General features: G+C 31.1%; 3 long non-coding RNA genes across 4 annotated transcripts; all 3 read right to left on the reverse strand.

Annotated features, from left to right (window-relative positions):
• Window positions 1-917: 917 nt before the first annotated feature.
• LOC139877697 (uncharacterized) lies at window positions 918-3,026 on the reverse strand. The gene is made up of 3 exons (XR_011768729.1): window positions 2,725-3,026; window positions 1,617-1,701; window positions 918-1,270 (listed from the first exon to the last, which is right to left on the reverse strand). It is a non-coding gene; the product is annotated as an uncharacterized lncRNA (long non-coding RNA).
• An 8,192-nt stretch (window positions 3,027-11,218) lies between these two features.
• LOC139877264 (uncharacterized) lies at window positions 11,219-14,252 on the reverse strand. Its single transcript, XR_011768514.1, has 5 exons — window positions 13,633-14,252; window positions 12,818-12,882; window positions 12,535-12,611; window positions 12,373-12,419; window positions 11,219-12,288 (listed from the first exon to the last, which is right to left on the reverse strand). It is a non-coding gene; the product is annotated as an uncharacterized lncRNA (long non-coding RNA).
• Window positions 14,253-17,376: 3,124 nt separating this feature from the next.
• Window positions 17,377-22,063, reverse strand: LOC139876993 (uncharacterized). Of its 2 annotated transcripts, none has more exons than XR_011768398.1 (6): window positions 21,696-22,063; window positions 20,828-20,940; window positions 20,190-20,510; window positions 18,531-18,608; window positions 18,268-18,319; window positions 17,377-17,805 (listed from the first exon to the last, which is right to left on the reverse strand). It is a non-coding gene; the product is annotated as an uncharacterized lncRNA (long non-coding RNA). The 2 variants fall into 2 exon arrangements; XR_011768399.1 differs by having other exon boundaries at window positions 20,190-20,609.
• Window positions 22,064-25,494: the final 3,431 nt, after the last annotated feature.

The raw sequence follows: 25,494 nt of genomic DNA on the forward strand, positions 1-25,494 counted from the left end.
CATTTATCCCTGGATTTGATCAGATTTCTTGTTTAGCTTGTATATAAGTAGTCTACTGATGTAATGCAGATAGATGGATATTTTACTCGTGAAACTGGATGGGCACATATTGACCAATTATATACTGTAAATATTTACACATGAAATGAAATCTTATTTGCCTTACAAAAAAAACATTCATTAAATGTATAATAACATATTAAGTGATGATATAAAAAAAAATCACAAGATATATGTTAACGTTCACCAGATGTACAATAAATATTAACATTATCAGATGTACTATAATAATTTCTTGGCACGTTATCATTCATCAGATTTATGATAATATATTAGGTAATAAATATAAAAATTTCATTAGATGTAGATGTATGTTAACATTCAACGGATGTAAATGTATGTTAATATTCACCAGATGTATGTTAACATAATCAACAGATGTATGTTAACATTCACCAGATGTATGTTAACATAATCACCAAATGTACAATAAATATTACTAACATTCATCAAATGTACAATAATAATATATATCGTATGTACAGTAATAATTTCTCAGCACGTTAACATTCATCGGGTATATGATAACATATTAAGAAATAAATATAAAAACTTCATCAGATGTATGTTAACATTCATCATATTACTAACATTCATCAGATGTATGTTAAAATTCACTAGATATATGTTAACATTCAACATAACCATGTATGTTAACATTCAACATAATCACCGGATGTACAAAAATATTATTAACATTCATCGAATGTACAATAATAATATTTTCTTAGCACGTTTACATTCATCATGTGTATGATAACACATTAAGCAATAAATATAAAAACTTCAACTGATGTATGTTAACATTCACCAGATGTATGTTAACATTATTATTTGTATGTTAACATTCATCAATCAAATGTATAATAAAAAAAATTCATTACATTAACATTCATCAGAATTCAGATGTATGATATACATCATTTAATAAATACCAAAAAAAATCATGAAAAAATAATACTTATCATCGTAAATATTAACATTGTAGCCTTAGAAAATATAAAGCTAATAAGTTCAATAAAAACAAACTTAAGTAACTAGCAACAAGTTTTGGAGCTCTTCTATCCCAATGACTAGAGGACTACCACTGGTATCTTCAAACCTAAGAACGACTTCATTTAAGGGCATTTCGGAGTGCTATAGTAGGCTTCTCATCAATGTCTGGATTAGAGTCAAGCTCAACCATTAAGTATTCTGGCTCACACTCCAACTGCAGGTAAAATCAAATAGCAAAATATTAACATGTTACCATACAATCCCACATAGATATGACAGTTACGAACCGTTCAGGTTATGACTACTTTTCATGAGTCAAAAGGTGGATAGCTAAACGAAAACGGGTCTAACAAGTCGAAATTAAAATGGTTTATATTTTAATGCATAAAACCATGCTAAATAATTCATTCAAAAATATTTATACTTGCTGAAATTACGTAATACTGTGATCACAATTGACACGAGCAATGAGCTAAAAAGGAACCACTGTACAAGGGCCAAATGACTAATTTATGCAGTGCAACATCAACTTCTTTATTGATAAATAAAATATCATATACCTTATCTTACGGCTTTTGGAAGAACGTCGATCAACAATTTTGCAATTTTTTCTTTGCAGTCTCTTTAGAGCATAAGAAGTTGTCTCTGAGAATAACCACACAAAATGAAAACATAAAATAATTGACATTTCATTGATCTCTAACGGGTAAATCCATCAACTAAATAAATTAAACATCAAAACACATAGTTGAATAAATATCACTGAATGTGTCAAATATGGCAGGGCAAAATGGGTTGGTGGCCAATATAATAACTGACATGCACTTGATGCGCACTGAAGGTGGCAAAATGGCAAGGTAAATGGGTTGGTTAGCACCTCAAACAATGAAAAATACTAGCAATCTGCACAATGATCAAAGGGTGATACAAAAAGTTAACCACATTCGCTTAAACCTCTTAAATCCCATAAGCAATCCTTGTAATAAAGTCTGTATCTTACTATAAGAGCTACTCAGAATATGATCTAAATTCTAATTAAAATTATTAACAAGAAGATTTACATCCACGTAAATGAATTTTGACATGATCTTGAGGCAAACCTAGATTATCATTCCGGTGATCAATGGGCTGATTTTTTTTTACATAAATAAGCTTTAAAACTAGCTACGATGAAGGTGCATGCCTATTCACTCGCCAAAAAATAGCCGGAAAAACCTGCAACTAGCTCGAACAGAAGGTGAAGTCACTTTTTAATCTATCAAACAAAAATTACTTGATTTGAACAAAAATTACTTGTTTGACATGTTACTTGACCCACCTTTCCCACTCTTCAGTTAATCAACTACTATTAAGTATTTAAGTATGCTTGTTATTTGTCATGTAGCAAGTCTAACATTTGAGATGAGGATTGTTGACAACAGGCTTGTGAATAGCAGCAGTCATAACCAACAGCTTATTGCAAGAATTATTATTAGTCATTAAATTAGTAACAATTTTATTCATTCAGTGTCGAATAATAATTCAAATTACTGAAGCAATTTTCTTCAATCCAAAAAAATTCTAAAATCCTATTAAAGAACACAAAAGTATAATCTGAATCAATTCAGTTGAATAAAGTAATTGAAAGAACAATACTATATATTTAAAAATAATAATTGATTGTTTTACCTGAAGCAAGAAGCAGTAAGCAGTAATGGAAGTTCCTTCAACTAAGATAATTGATCCTAACCCTAACCACATAAGAAGAAAACGCACGCTAAATGCTCCTTGGTTGCTCCTTCGGTTGTTTTTGCAAAACAAATCTTGATGTTTCAATCGAATCTCGACGGATAATTCTAAAATTGACGAAGAACTGTAATCAACACCTGTTAGGGACGATCCAATCTTATGAAGTGGAGGTTAATTGGAGGTATCAAGTGGATTTGAAATCAAAGATGAAACTGATTTAGGGTGGATTGGGGATTTGGGGTTGAAATTGACGAGCGATGATTAAATTATGTAAGAGACCAAATTACCCCTATCCTTGATGACAGAATACAACGCGGGATCACAAGAAAAAGATGGACCATAGGTTGATCGGAACAGATGAACGGTTAGATAATTGCTTATCCCCTTATCTCAAATTGGCAGCTATCTCTTCCATGTATATGTATATATATATATATATATATATATATATATATACTAGTCCATATATATATATATACTAGTTAAAGACTCGCGATTTTGCGAGATTTTTGAAGAGTCTATTCATTTAAACTATAAAATTAAATATATAAATTAAAAAAACTATTATTATGTCCATTTGCACATTAAACCAAATATTTTTTAGAGGCTTAAAATTTTTAAAGTTTCAAAATGTACTAACAAACTATGCAACGCTATGGAATATTTGGAGATTGCGCAACTGCATCATCTTCAAAGACACATCTCTCAGTAAAAGTCATGTGATCGATAGCATAGTGGCCTCAAGCTTCAATTGGATAAATGTAATTGGAACGTTTGGTTGCAATCTCCGCTTTCGTCTTTGTAATTGTTGTATTTTTATTGTTATGTTCCTTTCTAGCGTCTTGCTAATTTTTTCTAATAAAATATCAACCGTTCGAAAAAAAAAACTAACGAACTATTATTAAGTCTATGATGAACATTAAACCAAATGTTTTATAGGGGATTCAAATTTTTAAAGTTTCAAAATGTATTAACAAATAAATAAATAAAAAATTGATTCAAATTAAATAAATCTTCTCCGATATCGTGATGTAGTTTTAGGCGATTAAATGAAGAATTATGGATGGTTATCTCAAATCTTCGTTGTATTTTTCCACATATTCGCCAATGTAGTTATTCTTGTTAGATGATCATGAATTTTGAAGAATGCCATAACTCTTTGTCTTGTTGTTAGTACTCTGTGCATCCATGAGAAAGTCTTCTGTCATAATTCGTCAGCCTATAATGAATTGAAACATTATATTTGTAATAAAATGCATAATATTGTAATATTTTTTAATTATTTAGAAGACGTATGAAGTTTATGATTTAGTATACCTCATCCATAAAGTTGTGCATAATAATAAGCTTTTCAACTAAAAATGACATAGAATTGTGATAACTTGACATTGTTGTTTCATCTCATTTATTTAAAAAATCTTTCCCTGTTAAAGTATTTGATATTGTGGCTTCTAAATCTATAAATTTTGTAGTAAGTGCAATCTCTTCGTTCGTAATGTCAGTTGTTAAATATTTCATTTTTTTAAGTTTTGTTCCAAAAACTTCAATATGATTGTTGATTAACTTTCACAATCAAGATTAAGTTAATGTATGTTAATCTCGAAATTGAAATATGAAAAAGTAGTTAATATAAAACCAATAATAATAAATAAGGTAAAGAAATAGTTTCGTGTACTTGTCTGTAGCATATCAGTTGGACATAATCCATCAATCCACATTATACACTGCTGAGTAGGACACATTCAAGTACCATATGTAATACTAAAGACATCAAATTTAGTAGCAATTTTATTCATATTAAATAAGCTATAGAAATGTGATAATATGTTTTCGATAATCGGTAGAATGTTGTCTTCAATGAATTCTCCAATCAATCTTCTACGTAATTGTAATATACGTTGGTGATGTTCAGCAAACCAATCACTATACTTTTTGCTAAAGTTAATCGAATCTTCAGGAAATATTTAAACACAAACTTATAAGGTATACATATTATTGTTTTATAAAAGATCGAAGTATATAAATTATATTAAATTAAGATGTACCACAATTGAAGTCTTGGTTCCTGGCAATCTGTAAATGTGATATAATATTTTAGCAATATAATTGTAAATTGATTGAGAATTGAAAGTCATTAATTCGTATAATTTCTATTTTTTGGTGGACATGTATTAAAAAAGTACTTTTTGTATTATTTCATTTTTTTGTTGTATTTCCCTTTTCAGTTGTATAACGTTTTCTTCCATCTTAGTGAAGTACAGCTACAATAGAAAAATATAATTGTACGTTAATTATAACAGTTTGAAATTAGCAATTACTATTGTCATTATAACAATTGGAACCTGTTTTTTTTTTTTTTTTTTGCGATGCTTCATAACTGCTTCTCTATTCTTTGCTTTTTTCTTTTCTTTCTGCAAATTTTCAAAAAATAAATAATATATTACTTATATTTGACTCATGTAAATGTAGTTAGAATAAATTATTTCAACTTTTGTAATCTCATACTTTATAAGTTAATAAAACATACTATTAATGCTTTTGTCCTTTCAGAACTTCTACCAGAGTAAATATTGTGCATATATCTGTGGCCTCCTACATATTATGTATCAATACTCCTCCTACCGATCTTAATTTTCTATCGGCAATTCAATCAACATATCTCACTGCCTAAAACCTAAACCCTAAATCTAAACCTTAAACATACTAAACCCTAAACTCTAAACCGTAAACAATAAACCCTAAACCCAAAACCTAAACCCTAATCCATAAATTCTAAATTCTAAACCCTAAACCCTAACCTGTAAACCCTAAACACTAAACCTTAAACCCTATACATTAAACTCTAAACCCTAAACCCTATATCTAAACCCTAAACCAACCCAAAACCACCAACCCTTTACCCTACACACTAAACTCTAAACCCTAAACTCTAAACCCTAAACCCTATTCCCCAAATTCTAAACCTTAAATTCTAAAATCTAAACCCTAAATCCTATACACTAAACTCTAAACCTTAAACATACTAAACCCTTAACTCTAAACCCTAAACAATAAACCCTAAACCCTAAAACCTAAACCATATACCCTAAACTATAAATTCTAAATTATAAACCCTAAACCCTAAACCCTAACCTGTAAACCATAAACCCTAAACACTAAACCTTAAACCCTATACACTAAACTCTAAACCTTAAACCATATATCTAAAACCTAAACCCTAAACCAACCCAAAACCCTAAACCACCAACCCTTTACCCTACACCCTAAACCTTAAACTCTAAACCCTAAACCATATACCCTAAACCTTAAATTCTAAAATCTAAACCCTAAACTCTAAACCCTAAACCCAAAACCCTATACACTAAACCATAAACCCTAAACCCTAAATCCTATACAGTAAACCCTAAACCCTATATTTATACTCTAAACCATAAATTGTAAAAACTAAACCCTAATCCCTCAACCATATACTCTAAACCCTGAGCCATAAATTCTAAAATCCAAACCTTAAAACTTAAAGTCTAAACCATAAATCCTAAACACTAAACCCTAAACCCTATACACTAAACTCTAAACCCTAAACCCTATATATAAACCCTAAACCCTAAAGCCTAAACCCTAAACCCTAAACCCTAAATCAACCCTAAACCACCAACCCTTAACCCTACACACTAAACCCTAAACTCTAAACCCTAAACCCTATACCCTAAATCATAAATTCTAAAATCTAAACCCTAAACTCTAAAACCTAAACCCTATACACTAAACCTTATACACCAAACCCTAAACCCTAAACCCTATATCTAAACCCTAAACACTAAACCTAAAACCATAAACCATAAAACCCTAAACCCTAAACCCTATACCATAAATTCTAAAAACTAAACCTTAAACTCTAAAGCATAAACTCTAAACCCTAAACCCTTAACCCCAACCCCTAATCACTAAACCGTAAACCCTATACACTAATCCCTAAACCCTAAAGCATAAATTATAAAATCTTAACCCTAAACCCTAAATCTTAAACTGTAAACCATAAACCGTAAATCCTAAATAGAAATTCCTAAACCTTAAACCATTAACTCTCAACGTTAATCATTTTTATCCATTATGCATATATTAGTGGTCAAAATGAATTTAGTTTGTACTATAAGTATATATAATTAGAGATGTAAATAAAATATTCAAAGGATATTTAACCATAGAACATTTACATCTCAGTCAAATATGTCTCAAGACTTTCTTATAAACAACATTCTTGGTGGTATTTGAATCATTCTCATTATCGTCCAATATGATTGGTTTTAATCCATTTTTTGTAGTCAAATACGCATGTCTGCAATGATTGTTTATTCATTTTATTGAAACAAGTTGATAATGCTAAAAATGAACATATATTTCATAGCATTATCCTTCAAGAAAGACAAGATTTTAGTTGCAATTGTTCTATTTACAAGTGATATTCGTTTAAATAATAAAAGGTAAAGACAGAAGATAGATTCGACGATTTGAAGATGCAAACGACCAAAACGCTAAAAAGTACAAAGTACAATCCAAGTGGTTCAATTTATTGATAAGAAACGTCTCAAAATTACAAGAGTACAAGCCGTGAAACGCAAAGTACAAGATATTAAATCATACGAAAGGACGTTCGAAAATCCGGAACCGGGACATGAACCAACTATCAACGCGCGACGCAACGGACCTAAAATTACAAGTCAACGATGCACAAGAATATAATATAATATATATAATTATATAAAATTATATATATTATATTATATATTAAATAAATACGAGCAGCCCACGTTTAAAATGCAATGTGACCAGGAGATGGCTGCCATGCGATTGCATGGCCAGGAAGCCTTAAACCCATGCGATCGCATGGCTCACTGTAGCTGGCCAGGTTCTATAAAAAGGCAGTTTGCTCGACGTTTTATACACACCTTTTTCTAATCTCTTACCCTCTCAATATATTTATATTCATATTATAATTTTAATATTAAAGTTTAATAATAATAAGGTTATGTTAGCGAATGTTTTAAGTTTGTAAGTCGAAACTCTGTCCGTGTAACGCTACGCTATTATTAATCATTGTAAGTTATGTTCAACCTTTTTAAATTAATGTCTCGTAGCTAAATTATTAGTATGCTTATTTAAGCTGAAGTAATCGTGATGTTGGGCTAAATATTAAAGATTAGGTAATTGGGTTTTGTACCATAATTAGGGTTTGGACAAAAGACCGACACTTGTGAAAATTGGACTATGGGCTATTAATGGGCTTTATATTTGTTTAACTGAATGATAGTTCGTTAATTTAATATAGAGATTTACAATTTGACGTATCTATAAATAACCATACACACTCGACTGGACACGATGGGCGGGATATTTATAAGTACTAATAATCGTTCATTTAAACGAACACGGAGATGGATTAATAGTCAATGGACTCATTAAAACAGGGGTGGATTACATACATGGACACTTGGTGTAATTGTTAACAAAGTATTAAAACCTTGGATTGCACACAGTCGATAACCTGGTGTAATCATTAACAATGTATTAAAACCTTATTACAGTTTAAGTCCCCATTTAGTTAGAATATTTGACTTCGGGTATAAGGATAACTTGACGAGGACACTCGCACTTTATATTTATGACTGATGGACTGTTATGGACAAAAACCAGATGGACATATCGAATAATCCAGGACAAATGACAATTAACCCATGGTAATAAACTAAAATCAACACGTCGAACATCATGATTACGGAAGTTTAAATAAGCATAATTCCTTTATTTTATATCTCATCGCACTGTTATTTACTGTCATTTTATTTATTGCACTTTTAATTATCGTACTTTTAATTATCGCATTTTTATTTATCGTCATTTACTTTACGCTTTAAATTAAGTTGTATTTATTTTTAATATTTTACATTAGATTTTAATTGTGACTTAAGACATAAAATCGATAAACCGGTCATTAAACGGTAAAAACCCCCCTTTTATAATAATAATAATAATATTATTTATATATATATTGATACAAATATAGTTTAAAATAAATATAGCGTTAGACTCAGCTAGCTCCCTGCGGAACGAACCGGACTTACTAAAAACTACACTACTCTACGATTAGGTACACTGCCTATAATGTTGTAGCAAGGTTTATGTATATCCACTATATAAATAAATAAATAACTTTTGTAAAATTGTATCGTATTTAATAGTATTTCGTAGTAAAAATATAACTATTTCGTATACACCTCGCATAACATCAGAAGTAAATACATATTGATTAATTTTCATAATATGATGTATATGATACATGACAAATGTAAAGTGTCATTATTATTTTTTATTTTTTGTTGTCATCACGATGTAGGATGGAAAGTATGGTGTAGGAAAATGTTCTGGCTTGAACAATTCAGATTGAGAAAAATGTATTCGGTCATATGAAACACAACACCAGGTCGAATGTGTTAATGTGGGTAAAAATTCAAATTTAAAAGGTGTTGAATTAGGAAAACATTCAAAAATTTCTATTTATAGACTTGCGAATTCGCGGGTATCTTTTAAGGAATTGATATAAGGACGATGTTGGATAATGATAGTTGCGATGTAATAGTAATGAACGACAAAAAATAGTAAACTACCTATATCAATTGTATACGAAAACCTTAGTAACAATTACAATACAAAAACTCTTCATTATTGCTATTATTTGAATTGAAAAAAAATGTTATCAAAATATTAAAATTATTAGTATCGTAAAGCACCAATGAATTTTATCACTTTTTGACATATAGTTACAGAAAGTACATCCTTTAAAAGCACTAATGACTTTTAACACAAGGTAGCAGTAAACAAACATTTTTGCGCAACTTGGACCTCCTACAGCCTCACTTCGCCTTTATTTCTATAACAAAAGCCATTCATAACCCGTTTATACAATCAATTGATATTATACTTATTTTAAATGGGCTATAGATTCACAAACTTTTCGTCCAATTCCTCCTTCGGGTTATAATCAGCAAGCTGTGAACCATTAATTTCACTGCAACGAATTGAATCAACCAACAATGAGGAATCCGTAGATTACCGGCTGATTAAACTTATACATACACACTGTTAAAATATCCACAATATTCTTAATGTTATATAATCGTAGTGGTTCTAACTTCGTTGCGACTGCAATTTGCATGATCTTATTGCAATGACATGTAAAAATACATTTTGAACAGAAAGTAATAATATAACCAATACAAATGTGGAGTTTAAGACAAAAGAACAAATATCGGCCATTCAGCTTTTCTAAAGTTATAGTTTACTTGTGACACCTTTTGATGTAAGCATATAGAATGCCTTAAGCTACTCGGGATGTATGAATGTCAAAGTATCTTATATAAGACGTGAAACAATAAACAATAAAGAAAGATAAAAGGTAGAAGGTTTTCCCTGTTCGGACTACCCGGAAGGACGAGTAATCCGACCCCATACTATGATGTACGTAGCCCAGTAGGAGTCCCTAGTTATTTCTAACTCTTCCCTGGCCACCACAATATATTCGTCCTAGACAAGATTCGAACCAGAGACCTCTTGAAAGGAACTAAGGGCTCCAACAACTTGGCCTATGTTGTGAAACAATAATGTACAAATAACATGTCTTTTACAAACATATGCAACAATGATTTCAAATTTCACATCTAATCATGAGGTGCATTTGATAAGTTAACTAACAAATCCATACCAACATAGCCACAAGTACTATCAACAAAACTTTATTAAAGAATTAGATGTGACAGTGCAATATCTTAAGAGCATTGGGTGTGGTGACGCGTCAGTTCAGTGTTAGTTCAGTGTCTTGCTGATGACTGAACGTTGACTGGACTGACATTGTAAACTGACATTGGTGAAAAAACAGAGGAATTGGGAAGATGGTCAGTTCAGTGTCTTGAAGAGAGAAGAAATAAGGGAAGTGTGAGTATGCAACGGATCAATTTTTGAATTTCGGCCCACTCTCAACCAAATTTCCAACGTCTTGCACAAGACTTTGGCATCAAGACTTCGAAACTAACACTGAAATGGTGTGGGGTGACCGTCAGTTGGACGGATGTCGGCATCCGACGCCGAGGTGACATCAACCACACTTAGTGCTCTAAGATCAAATAGGTCATAATGAACATTGAAATGAAACACAAGTATTTAATAACGTTATTATAAAAATTGTTATTGTTATTAACATTAAAATGGATACAAATATCTCACTGATATACATCACTTTAGCTCAAAAAAATAATAAAAGTATCTAACCTCAAAAGCTAGGTTTTGAGTATAAGAAAAATTGAAATTCAAGACTCAAAACCTAAGGTTTGAACCCATGTAATACGTGGTAGTTGAATCAAAAGATAAATTTTTCCTCGGATATAATAAAATGTTAAAATTTAAATTGTAAACAAATAAAAATGAGAATGAGTAGTCAATTAATAAGCAAACTATATTGACTTTGAATGAGAGTATAATTAACCAAAAGAAAAACATATATTGATCATCACTATTTCAGCTTTGAATCCTAAGATGAGTAATTTTCTCTGCAAAAGGTGGTTGGTCAGCCACAGGAAAAGAATAGCAAGACGACAAAAACCTGAATGTGGAGGTGACAATTATGACCCGTTTATGAGTGCATGGGTGAATTTGGGTTAAATTTATTTCCTAACAGGTCTTATAATTAGAACGTAAATTACCTAAGCTAAAACGTAAACATGTCAAAAGGGGTTGATAATCGCTAAGTGCATCTAAATTGCATAAAACCTCCTAAATGTCTAATAAATGATATCATAATATTATAAAATATATAGTTGTTCCACGAAAAAAGACCAAGAAATGTTTGTGGGCGAACCCGACCTGACCTGACTCCACCCGCGTCAAATGGCTACATAATGTTGTTCGTCCTGACCCAAACCTGTTTGGCCTTGTAACTGACCAACCCATTTTGCCACTCTAGCCAAATGATATCTTTAGAGAGTTAAAGCATCGATTTTCTAGCATCCTAAATGGCTACAATTTTGTGTACATTAATAGGTTTAAAAGTAGATAAGAAAATTCAGGTATGACAACGTGGTGCATTACATACCTTGTCAAAATCATCAAAATCAGAACACTTCAGAGTAACCATGTTTTCCATCATTGTTGTATTCAAAGATAAATAACCAAGTTAGTAACACGTTGTAGAATCTTTCGTCGACAATCAAACATATAACCAATAATTTGTGTTGTCACCAAAACATGCCAATTTCAGATATATTTATGGTAAGATGTCAATTTTTCATGAAATAATAATATAATGGATAGGTAATTATTAACCAATCAGTAAAAATCTCCTTGGCGATCATGAATTTGGATCTTAAAGTCGCCCGTTAACTCTATCAGGCCACACTCCCCAAGTAGAGCAAAAACCACAATCCCTTTCGTTGAAGCTCGAATCCAAAAATCTTCAGGCTGAAAATATTGGGCACAATTCTTATGAGCTTAAGAAGCAGTTTTCTTAGGTACGGATCCAGGGAAAAAATGCATATATGATACCATAAGATTCTTTGTTTTTGGATGCTTGCTTGTTGTAAACAAGATTCCTATATGAAATTAATGTATAGTAATTAAAACATTTCTTGGCTGAATTCATAGAAAATTATCAAGAGATGTTATATTACACAAACATCATATATGAAAGTAAAAATGTTATATTACCATTACGATCAGAGATGGTAATCGAAGGTCTGACCCAATAAGGGCGTTCATGTAGCCGGAATCCCCTCAGCATTCACCTGAAATAAAACTTCAGCAACTATTACAGAGAAGTGGAAAAATTCGCCACGTTTTACTGGTTCACGTTGTTCGTCTCAAATAGGCAAGATCATAAAATATAGCTATAAGGTGGAATGGGTCAAACGGATTGAAAGTTTCCCAAAGTCTATTTTAACTTGAATCTATATTATAGAATGAGCTCAATAATTGAATAAAGAAATTTTACCTCCTGCCGGGGGGACATTCACCATTGAAATCTGATAAGATGCGCTCGAAGTATTTCACATGACACTGGAAAAAGAAATACCATTAGTTAGTAATTACTATTATACAATTCTAAACAGTACTAATAATATAAGTTGTACAGAAGTAGGTAAACTGACAATCTGGCTTGGTAGAATCAGTCGATTCTCATCAACTCATTTTATTTGGTTATAGTAATCAATACACACCTAGGCAGTCGGGAAGAAGTGCAAAATGTTATGCGAGATCGGTTAGTTGATGAATGATCATTAATTGGACTATCCATAAGGTGAAATATACTTATGCTACCAGGAACGCATTCGACCCTACATGGTACAATCATCTGTAATTGGACCAGCCGTCTATTTTTCCTCCATTGTGTATCCATACAACACTTTGGGCAGCTACCGTATTCCAAATTATCTAAGGTGATCACCCCATAATATTATATAATCTATTTTGAATTGTTCTTAAATTATTATATATGGCTATGCTTATTATTTGTTTAAATATTTTCGAACCATTTCATCCATAATTGCACCATTTCTTACGTACCTCCCATCATGTCTTGGAAGCTTATTTTATGCCTCTATCAAATTTGCAGTTTGATATCGAGGAAGCCATTATAGAGGAAGGTTGCCAAAGATAAAGAAAATATTAATACATCACTAATATCAATTAGCTAATCCAAAAAAGCAATTTGATTCAATCGATTGGGTAATTGAAAGATTTCATGGATTCATTCGCAAGTCACATTCATATGATCAGTAGAAGATATAATTCGAAAAACATACTGACCAGATTCATTCAAAAATAGCTCCTTATGATTCGAACATCTTTGCCCCGATCGATCGAATCAGAAGCATAATATTTTCGATTATGAAGTTTCAATATCTCCCATATCGCCGATGACTTGGATTCAGATGGAGAAAGAGAAACCTTAGTTAGTTGCTTATGACAAGGACAATCCGCAAATTAGAAACTTCGACCAAACCCCTGTATGTATGATTCAAAAAACAAAAATTATCAAATGAAAAACTTGATCTCCAAACAAATGACATGACCAGTGGAATAAAAATACCTATAATTCTAAAAAACTTCAAACTCACAATGACATACCCAGAAATAATCAAATAGCAACTACACCTAAAATCAATTATAATCGTCTGAGTGCCGTGGTAAAATCAATTATTAGTTAATAAATGTTTGGGCTAAAGTAGTAGTGCGCAGCTGGTGTCGCCTTTAACTGAAGTTTGCCTTCAACTAATGTGTACCGATGGTTGTGTAGATGTTGAAGCAGCAGGAGCTAACTTCTATGTCAAAGTGCTTTCATTCCACAATATGAATCCAAAATGGTGATTACTGCAAGTTGTTGTGTATGAACGTGCAGTATATAAAATACACATCTATTATGAAGCTATATATAAAGTTCTTACTAAACTTCATGAACATGTATTTTGAAGCTCCTCATGGTATCTGAATAGTATTAATGGTTATTAGTATATAACGACAAATTGACACTTACTTCAGGTTGACAATCTTGATAATTCGGTTAATTTTCGAATCACCGAAACTCTTCAAATTCCCGAAATTCTGGACGCATCCTATATAGTCTGTCACGATAAAGAAGCCAATATTAATAAATACAATTTTTAAAAAGTTTATAACATTTTTGTGTGCGGTACCTGTGACTATGTGAGTATGGAAGTCTTGTTTTCTGCTCGAGCATACACCTGATTTTAGAAAGCAAACTGAAAATAGTGATCTGGAAAACTTTATGCTCGGGCATACACCTGATCATGATTTTTTGGTTGATCTTAAACGTTCTTTGTACCAAAATGTTGCACCACAGTGAACACATATCTGTTTGCAGTCACCTAGATCACGGTAAACTGATGATACACCGATTATAACATGTATGAATCAATCAAATAATACCCAAGAAAATTAACAGATTATAATCCAAACAACATAATCAAAATAACATATAATCGGAACGGATAACATCCAAATAACATCATCTGTGAAATCAAAATCTCTGCTAAGCATAAAAAGGGAAAAAATGAAAATTCATCAATTCAAATACTTACAACTGTATAACACGAAGCAATGAGAATCGATGAAGCAATCGACAACACGTAAACAACGGAACAACAAACGCCAAACTAATAAAAATTCCAATTGCAAATGTTGAATTCGCTTGGTTAATCAATGGCAAACGCAAAGGGATTTCAAAACGCAAATGGCTTTCAAAACCCTAAATGAAATCATCAATATTGAAACGTACCTTGAAAATGTTATTCACAATAGGGACCTTGCTTTCTGATAAAACAAAAAACAAAAATTGTAAGCAGATCACTGGATTCATTTGTAGGATCGTTTTCAGGTCCACCACCATGTACAACATATAAGCTCATGAGTTCCACATTTCTCTAAAACCAATTGGTGATAGAGGGAGGTTCCCATAAGCTTATATATACACATTTGTTTCTAACCCTTTCCGATGTGGGACACAATGAATCGATTAGCTCCAACAATCACCCCCTTAATCGGTTCATTCCTCGCTACTTCCACGGACACGTTCAATACCATCTCGACTCTTCCCGGACACCCGACCTCCTCCTTGGTCACGTCCATAGTCATCTCGGTTTGAACCCTCGCTACCATTATGCACCGTCCACACATCTTGGCTATAACCAGGCTCGGATACCATTTGTAGGATTGTTTTCAGGTCCACCACCATGTACAACATATAAGCTCATGAGTTCCACATTTCTCTAAAACCAATTGGTGATAGAGGGGGTTCCATAAGCTTATACATGCACATTTGTTTCTAACCCTTTCCGATGTGGGACACAATGAATCGATTAGCTCCAACATCATTAACAAAATTCGAAGATGATAAAACATATAACTTACGTGGATTGATTCAAGGAAATCCATAGTATATCTTCCCAAATCGATCAATCAAAATCAAAAGCCTGTAGCAAATATTGATTGTCATCGGCAAAATTCCGTTGTATAGCTTTGATTCAGATGAGAAATCCAATGAATCTTCGTTCTACATCCAACTATGAATTTAAGCTATAAAATTAAGCTATAAAATAATCAGGGATGGTAGGGTTTTTGTCAGTGTCGTGATTTTGGGAGAAAGTATTCTAGGGTTTTTTTTTTTTGTTTTTTTGCGTAAACAGTAATCTGAATGAATGGATCCCGTGTTTTTTTAATTAGAGGGTGGTATTGACAATTTACAATTGAGGAGGTGGATTTATTAACTAATAATTTTAGATGATGATTAATGACCGTTGGATTAAAGGGTATTGTTATGTAATTTTTTAATATAATGGTGATTAAGGGGTTTCACAATAATTTATTAGCTAATAAAGACCCTCTTTTAATGTATAGAGTTATTATACTAGTTTTTTGAGCCCGTGCGTTGCACGGGTGTGTAAAAAACCGTGCAAAAAGTGTAGTTTGCAGTTTATATTAGCATGTAAATAGAGATACTAAAAAAATAGGAAAGTTATGAGAATTATTTAAGAGTCCGTGATGTTGACAAGTTTTAAATTCTTTTGAGTTTAAGAGCCCGTGGTGTTGACAAATTTGAAAAATTCCTTTTGAGTTTAAGAGCCCGTGGTGTTACGAATTTTAAAAGTTCTTTTGAGATTAAGAGCCATTGGTGTTGACAAATTTTAAAAGTGATTTTGGGTAGTGTTAGTAACTTAATGTCTGCAACTTTTTTTCTCACCATTAATATCTTTTTAATATATAAATTATATACTACACAATATTTAGAGTACACTGAAAATTTGTCATGTAAGGTAATATTAGTAAAGTATAAGCTATATTATTTTAGAATTATTAAGTACAATTATTTTTTGAATAAAAGTATAACCACGAGTTTAATTTTAGAAAAGTTGTTAATCATTTCAGCAAAATAATGGTACTTGGGGGAGTCGTCATGTATACATAATATTATAATAGTTATATTTGCGTGTTCATAAATATTTTAAGGACTAAAACTGTAAATTCAAATAACTTTCATATTTATTGCTAAAAGTAAATGTTTCGCTGGTAGTGCATCGAAGCTCGGTTTCGAATAAAATTTATTGCGTTTTGTTCGGAAAATTATTTTGAGTTGAACGGTGATGGCGGTGGAACCTAACTCGCAGTGAACAGAAAGATAAATCCGTTAAAAGATTTTGGTGGATTTTATTCGGTGAGTTTATATTAAATAGTGAATTTAACTTTTATACCTCTGAATTTATCTTTTGTACCCATAATAAATTATAATTAATACCCAAGTATGAGGGGAGTAAATTATAAATTTTAAGGAAAAGACAAAATAAAACAATAAAATGTCTATATATATATATATATATATATATATATATATATATATATATATATATATATATATATATATATATATATATATACTAGATTTAAGAGCCCGTGCGTTGCACGGCTACTGTTAATCAAATAAACTGGAATCGTATAATATTATATCAATTAACGGTATGATAACGACATTATCACATGTATTATTGTAAATGAAATAAATATAATCTGCTCAAGTATTTTTATTTTACACAAAACACGTAGATTAAGGCTGCTAAATTCGACATTAGCAAAACACAAAATACATCACCAACAGTAGCAAACATGGTAGTTGTGGTTTCGAAAAACATCAGAACATGGCGAAATATCACCTTTAGACGTGCACGACTGTTTTCATGGTTGCATACAAAAGTAATTTGATTGGCAAGAACATTTAGAGCAATATAACAACCTCGGGCAATGACTCTTCCTCACAGGTTTATTTTAGAGTTATCCAATAGAGTCTTCTTGTTTGCTCTTGACTTTTGCAAGTATGTCATGATGGCTGCAAGTCACTCTCCAAAATATACAAATAAAAGCATGGTGTGTGTTGTCTTCAATCTTCGCCGGTTAACCCGCCCATATTGCGATCTATAGGAATAAGAATTTATTAAAAAAAAAAAAAAAAACACTTGTTTGTAAATGTTAAATAAATAAACGTCTAAGAAAAATTTCCCTCCGGTTAGCCCGCCCATATTGCGACCTATAGTGTGCCTAAGGTTTGAATACTGGAACTTGGTGCACTCAGATACACCTCGATGGTTATTAGTCATATTGGAATTTCTACCCATTTCACCATCTATTATGTGTACATATGATTCAATACTATTACTTATATTCTTTAAGAAATATCACTTTTTTGACTCTACTTTTTTTTTTTACATTTTAACAATCCTCGGTTTTTGATTCATAAAAGCCCATCGAATGCGGTGAAATGTCGTTTTACCTCAACCAATTAAAAGCCTATCGAATACGGCTTTATACTAATTTTAAATAAATATGAATGAAATTGTTTCTAGATTGTTACTGTAAAGGCTTGAAATGTGGTCTTACCTCCACCAAATTTGAGATTGTATGTATAGAGGCAAATTGATACTCTAAATGCCTGAAATACAGAATAATAGAACATCAGTGTTAGTTTTAGTAGTAAATTAATATGTCTATGAAGTCACATGACAAAGTCAATTAGTATTACATGATATATAGAACTGATGAAATGATAGATTCACAATCTTAATCATTGAGCCAACTATTATTTGGTACTTAGTTAAGATTTCATTACAAATGATCCATAAAAGTGAAAGACATCAACTTACTATGTATAATTAATCGAAATCCAACAACAAATTCAAGTGTTCCGAAATTCCTGCCATCTTTGTTAAACTTCTGAAGCCCTAAAAACAATAACACCAAAAAAACACATACACACGAATTAATCAATCACCATACACAATATCACTTAACTAATAAACGCATAAATTAGATATAATCGCTGATTTAAAAGGCGCGGTTAATTCCATAGGGTTTATTTGACGACTTGTTTGCTGCATAAGACGTAAAAGGCACTGTTAGTATGTGGCATTGTGGTGGGTAATAGGCAGTATTAACATTGTTATTGTTATTTATAAACTAAAGAGCAAGTATGGAGAACAACACATTTACCACCTGTTTCAACAATAGTAGTGAAATAGAGGACAACAACGAACAACAAAAAACAATCAAAAACAACATAAGTAATAACAATTAAAAAACAATAAAATAGTTTTTTCCGAGAACATTTAATGAAACACTTTTTTTTTTTTTGAAAGACAAACTCACACACACTTTACATGAATATTTACAATAATCCACGAAATATGTCTACGACGGGACTTGAACCCTCAACCTCTTAGTTAAGAGGGCCACCACGATACCGCCAGGCCAATGGCCCTTTAGTACATTTAATGAAACACTGTGTGTCTACCTTATTCGATAAAAAAGGCCAGATTAATGAAACAAATGTATGTGGTGTTAATATACCGAAATAGTTTTTTCCTTAGCATACGGAAGAGCCACAATGGGAAAAAAAAAAAAAAAAAAAACTCAGGCTTTGTTTTTCACATAATCAGCCCTGATCAGCATAGTTTTTTTCTTTTTCTTTTTTTTTTTGTCAAAAAACAGATTATATATAAAATTAAAAAAAGAACACGCGCCAAAAAAATTGATGGCTTGACCCAATTACAAAGCAAGGCCCCATCTTAATCTTTTTTAGCCTATATAAGATCAATAGGCACAGTATCATAAGGAATACACATACCCATAAAGAGGCGTAAACATAAGCCTAACTAACACGCACAACCTGAAACGAAAAATTTAGATTACAACTAAAACCATTAATTTGTATCTTATACATGATATTCATGAGAATAGTATAACTTTGTTCTTGTAGCCCAATCAAACCACCTAAAATTGATCTTCTTTACCACACTCGTCCAACACGTGAATTCATCATTAGCAAAAACGTTGTTTCGTGCAAGCAAAGTATTCCATATCTTTGTGGGGCCTGGTAGCCTCCGAAATTTAGCTGCATTGAACCCAATACCCGGACACCAATCACTATCCTATCTCTAGCAAATACTATCAACCTAAAAATATATACTAACGTAGCAAAGCACAGCCTTCACTTAATTTTAGGAAAACTTATCGATAGATGCATCCACATAAAAACATGTACACCTTCAGACCAACTTGACTTAAACATCCTTAAACTCAACTAACTACCATTTAACGCTTCGAAGCAACCATTTAAGAGATCATTACCATAAAATGTGGCGCTAACCTTAAATCCAATATATAGAAGAAACGAACCACATGAGTTTTATGTAAACGACGTTCACAACGTGATTATACTAAACTGATAGTCACAAAAATATGTCGTTGTACACTTAACTCATAATAGATAAATGAAAGAAAGTAATATGTGCAAGTTGACTTACTCCAAATCCCTGTAAATTCGATGAGCTGGGTAGGAGCATCTTTACCATTGTCCCATGGTTTTTTAACACCGATTTCAATAATTCGTCAAATAATATGTTGGTGAATATCCATTAGTAAACAAATGCGTCAATTAGGTTTGTATACAACATAAAATTATATGCAAAAATAAATTATGAAGTAAAGCGTATTTAATACTTACCAATGAAATGGTTGACACAGAGTGATTCGGTCCATTCGGATACAATACTATTGAATGGGGCGATATTAAACCCATTCAGAGCGCCAATCCAGACATGGGATTTTAAATATGTTTTCACCGACTGCTACATTGCGACAGAAAATAGTTTTCAATAGATCAAGAGTTTGTATAGAATAATGATGATGTAATCCTTCAGATAAGAATCATAAACACCATGAACCTATTTAAAGGAGAACAATTTAACTAAACTTAACTGAATATAAAAATAATATACACTATCAGTTAGTAATGTGTATTATAATATAAGCGTCTATAACAAAACCTATAAAGCTATAAAACTGTTCATAGTGTGCATTTTTATATAAACATCATAATAAAGCATATAGCTAGAGCTATAAAACGCTTAAAATCAAAATAATTTAAAATGATTAACTAAACCTTTAACGTCAATGAACTTCATTCCAACTGAAAAGTACCAATAATAACCGAGCTCATCAAACACCTTTCATCAACTCATAAAGTCCAATCTATTCATCAAGTATGTGCAATACCTGCAAATCCATTTCAATTAATATGAAAATGAGATTTCATGTAAGGCCAATTTTTTTCAAACCTAAACGTTTGATGTCAGATACCCAAACAGTAACTTATTAGTTACAGAGTCATCGAATTCAGCAACCAACAATGAAAGATTATTGAAACATAACACTTATTTTTGACATACCACATGAAACACATATAACAAACATTGTGCAAACATATATGGCATAGTCATAGTAGACTTTGACTGATATTATAACGACGAACAAATGACAAATTAACATAAACAACCAAGAATATAGCATAGTAGACCTTGAAATCATTTAACAAACCAATCGTTAAACAAAAACAGCGCACATCATTTTCTTAATTAGTCACCATTTTTAGAACAATTAGAACTTGAAATTGAAGGTATGTATCAATTTAACCTCATCTACCAAAGTTGTTTAACTGATACAATTAAAAAAAGTTAAAACACGTACCTAACAAATTAATTCAATAAAGATGAAATTGAGAAAAGATGGTATAAGATGCAATAAAAATTGGACTAAAAACATACAGTGCCATCATTCATCAATGCGCTATACCAGCACAACTTTGGATATAGATAAAAATCAAACTATTTTTACAACATAATTATAAACAAAAATCCTGATATAGAAACAAAGATACATTTAGTTTACTAAAACCTTAACTTAATAATGAAGTCATAATCAAAATAAGATGGAAGTGTTTAAGATGAAATCAAACTACAAAACACAAATACCTTTGTAAAAAATGAATCCTTCAGCATGGGTGAAATCGTAATCGAAATTTGATGGGAACGTTATGAAATCGGAATTGAGTTTGTATCAGATTACAACGGATTTAGCGATGAGTAGCGAAATCCAAATTGTAACACGATTAATCGGTGACGATCACGTAATCGGGAAAATTAGGCAGGCCTTTGGTAGGGATAATTGGAAGCGATATTTGCTAGGAGATCGATAATCAGGCGGAACACGATTGGAATTGACGATGAAGTTTTTGGAATGTGTTTCAGAAAAAGAGCAAGAGAAGGAACCCTAAAATAAGGAATGAAAACGTATTTGATGGCTATGAGACAATGAACCCTAATTGTTGTGGTGAAGATGATAAGTTTTGATGCCTGGATGTTATCTATTGAAGTATTGAAACCCTTATTTTGAAATCTCAAAAAAAAAAAAAAAAAAATATTGGAGCGGCCTAAATGGTTTTCAACAGTGTAACCTCCTAATTGTTTCAAAGTGCCCGTAGTTGCATTGCCACGTGTAATATTGTTTGATTTAATTTTAATTAAGCATTGTTAATTACCTAGGATTAACTTTCATGATTTATATGATATGATGATGATGATGATGATGATGATGATAATAATGTTATAGATAGATAGATAGATTATAGATAGATATATATATATATATTTTATTGTTAAAATACTAACCCTTCCATTTTTTCGTTAGTCCTAATTTTTTATTCGTCTGGTAGTTTAGCCCATCGAATGGAATATTACTAAATTTTTTTATAGCGTATCTTTTTCTTTCATATTTTATATTTTTATATTATAGGTATAGGTTATACTATATTATATGTATAATTATAATGAATAATTAATTCAAATTAATAAGAAAATGTCACCTAAGCAAATACCTTTTTGTTATATATATTATATTTATATATATATATATATATATATATATATATATATATATATATATATATATATATACACACTAGTGAAATGACCCGTGAAACCACGGGTTTGTTTAAATTAAGTATTAAGTGAACTTAAATGTTAAAGTTATTTAGTTTAATGACCCGTGGAATCACAGAGTCGGACTAAGAAACTCGACAGCTGAACATTTCATCAAATATCTAAAATGCATATTAAACAATCTACATCCAATCATAAGAGATAATATCGATTGTCATTGTATTTTAAAAGTGTAAATTAAAATATAAATTTAGAATCAGTTTCCTTCTGCTTAGCTTTTATACCTTCTCGTACTTAATTCAAAATAATTAATTAAAATAATTCATAAATATTTAATTTTAATAATTAAAATATTATTAATAAGATTTAATAATAATAATTAATTAATAAAATTTAATTTTAATTCAAAATTATTTAAATTAATGACATCACTCATCATGTTTAGATTTTTTTCTTTTTTTTTTCTTTTTTCTTAACAAAGGAATTAGCCTAATAATGACATCATCATTTTAGCAATATAATAGAAACTATATATATATATATATATATATATATATATATATATATATATATATATATATATATATATATATATATATAAAGATAATTTCATAATTCATCATTACAATTATTATATTAACATTAAAAAAGTTTTTTTTTATTTAATATTTAATATATTTAATTTAATGATTTAAGTGTTAGCAAAATTCTAAATTTAATACTTGTGCACCAAATCACTAATGATTTTGTCACAAGCATCTTATTCATAAGAGCATTAGAATACTTGTGCACCAAATCACCTTGCCCTCGAGGGCGCCGATATCAGTGTATGTTCTCTCACCTTGCCCTCCAACTTCGCCCTCACTCATTTCGTTTCCAAGCACAATCCAAGACGAATATCATAATTCTCTCCTACTTTTTGTGCATTATTTATTTGTTGTCACAGTCCTAACTTTTCGGTTCAGATTTAAAACCCGTAATTTACTGATCGCGTACGATTACGAATTTCAGGCATGATAAGTCTTTTTCATGTATGTATATCTCATGTACTAAAAATAAAATAAAAAATACAATCATTCTGTGTGTTTAATTAACGAATTAAATATTCTACATATTCGATATTTTTTTATATAACCATCTCTCGTTATTTTAAGCGTATCTTACTCATACGAACTCCGTTTTGGACGAATCAAAAACCCAAACGTCCGTATTTTAATGGGCTACAACTTTATTGCATTTAAAATATAAATTCCCACCCCATGTGGCCGGACTTATGGTGTCCCCACACCTACCATTGCTTGACTTTTTCTTATATAACTCCACACTCTTCCTCATTACCTCTCATTCACTCTACATCACTCACACACATTTTCTCTCAAAATATTTTCATCTTCTTAATAATATTCATCTCCATATTCATATTCATATTCAAGTAAATACTCATCTTTCACTTATCATCTTCTTAGTTTTCTTGATCTTCCATAAGAATAAAGAAGGATTATTGTATGGTGTGTTTACATACACACTTAAATATCTACATCCTTGTTCTTGAAGTGTTAGAAACTAAGATCTTACATATTTAACATGTATTTGGGGTGTGATTAAGTCACCATAAGTTAAATGAACAAGAACAAACATGGATCTTACATTTAAACATCTTTTAATACTTAAAGTGAGCTATCCAAAATGAAAACTTATATAAAATCGACTTAAACCATATGATAACTAAGTTTTTATGTTTAAATCTCTTTACCACAAGTTAGCATATGATCATATCTAACTTTTGATGTATGGATCATCTCATTTTGTTGAGTCTAGCTATGTTAACTTATTATTTTATAATCATGTGTTTGATGAGTTGTGATTCTGACCTCCATGTCTAAAAATGATCACTCATAAATATATATGTTTCAAATCTTTAAATAAGACTCTAGGATTTGAAAAGGTAACTCAATGACCTAACATCTAGAAGTTTAATGACTTCCATTGGTTAAGAAATGAGAGAGTTATGGCCTTTTCAAGTTGATCTTCATGAAATTAGTCTCAAAATGATGATACACTTTATCTCTATGTGTAAACCATCAAAATGGAATTTTTATATGATTTATTTCTTTTAAGATGAATTTTATTATCTTTTGAAGCTCTAGTATAAATTACATGACTTAGTGTTGAGTTTACTTTGTATTGATGGGACTCATTTGAAGGGTAACTACATTGACAAGATGCTTACAACGGTAGCCAAAAATGCTAATGGGCAAGTTCTGCCTGTTGCATTTACAGTAGTTGATACTGAATCGAACGAAAGTTGGGCTTGGTTTTTGAAAATGGTCCAAACACATGTTGATGTCAGTAACAGAGATTTGTGTGTTATATATGATCGTCATGTAGGTATACTTAATGTGATGGCTAACTAACAATATGGTTGGAATAATCGTTATTGCTTGCGCCACATTCGTAGTAACTTGATGACAAAGTTTAACAGAAACACCGAGTTAAAAAAGTTGTGTTGGAGGGCCGGTTCCACGATAAAAAGTAATAGATACAAACTTGCAGTGCGTGGAGTTAGAACATTGAGTGAGGAAGCTTGGAAATATTTAGAAGACGCTGATCTTCATAAGTGGACTTTGTATAGAGATAGCTTACGTTTGCGTTGGGGTAACTTAACCACAAACATAGCCGAGTCGTTGAACAATATTTTGCGTCATGCACGTATGATTCCAGTCAAAGCGTGTATGGATTATACATTTCACTACACAAGAGAGCACTTCAACACGCAAGAAACAACCGCTCATGAATGGCAAGCACCACTATCGAAGTCTATGTGAACACAATT

Source organism: Rutidosis leptorrhynchoides, chromosome 11 (genome assembly GCF_046630445.1).
Source record: "Rutidosis leptorrhynchoides isolate AG116_Rl617_1_P2 chromosome 11, CSIRO_AGI_Rlap_v1, whole genome shotgun sequence".
Lineage (NCBI taxonomy): Eukaryota > Viridiplantae > Streptophyta > Magnoliopsida > Asterales > Asteraceae > Rutidosis > Rutidosis leptorrhynchoides.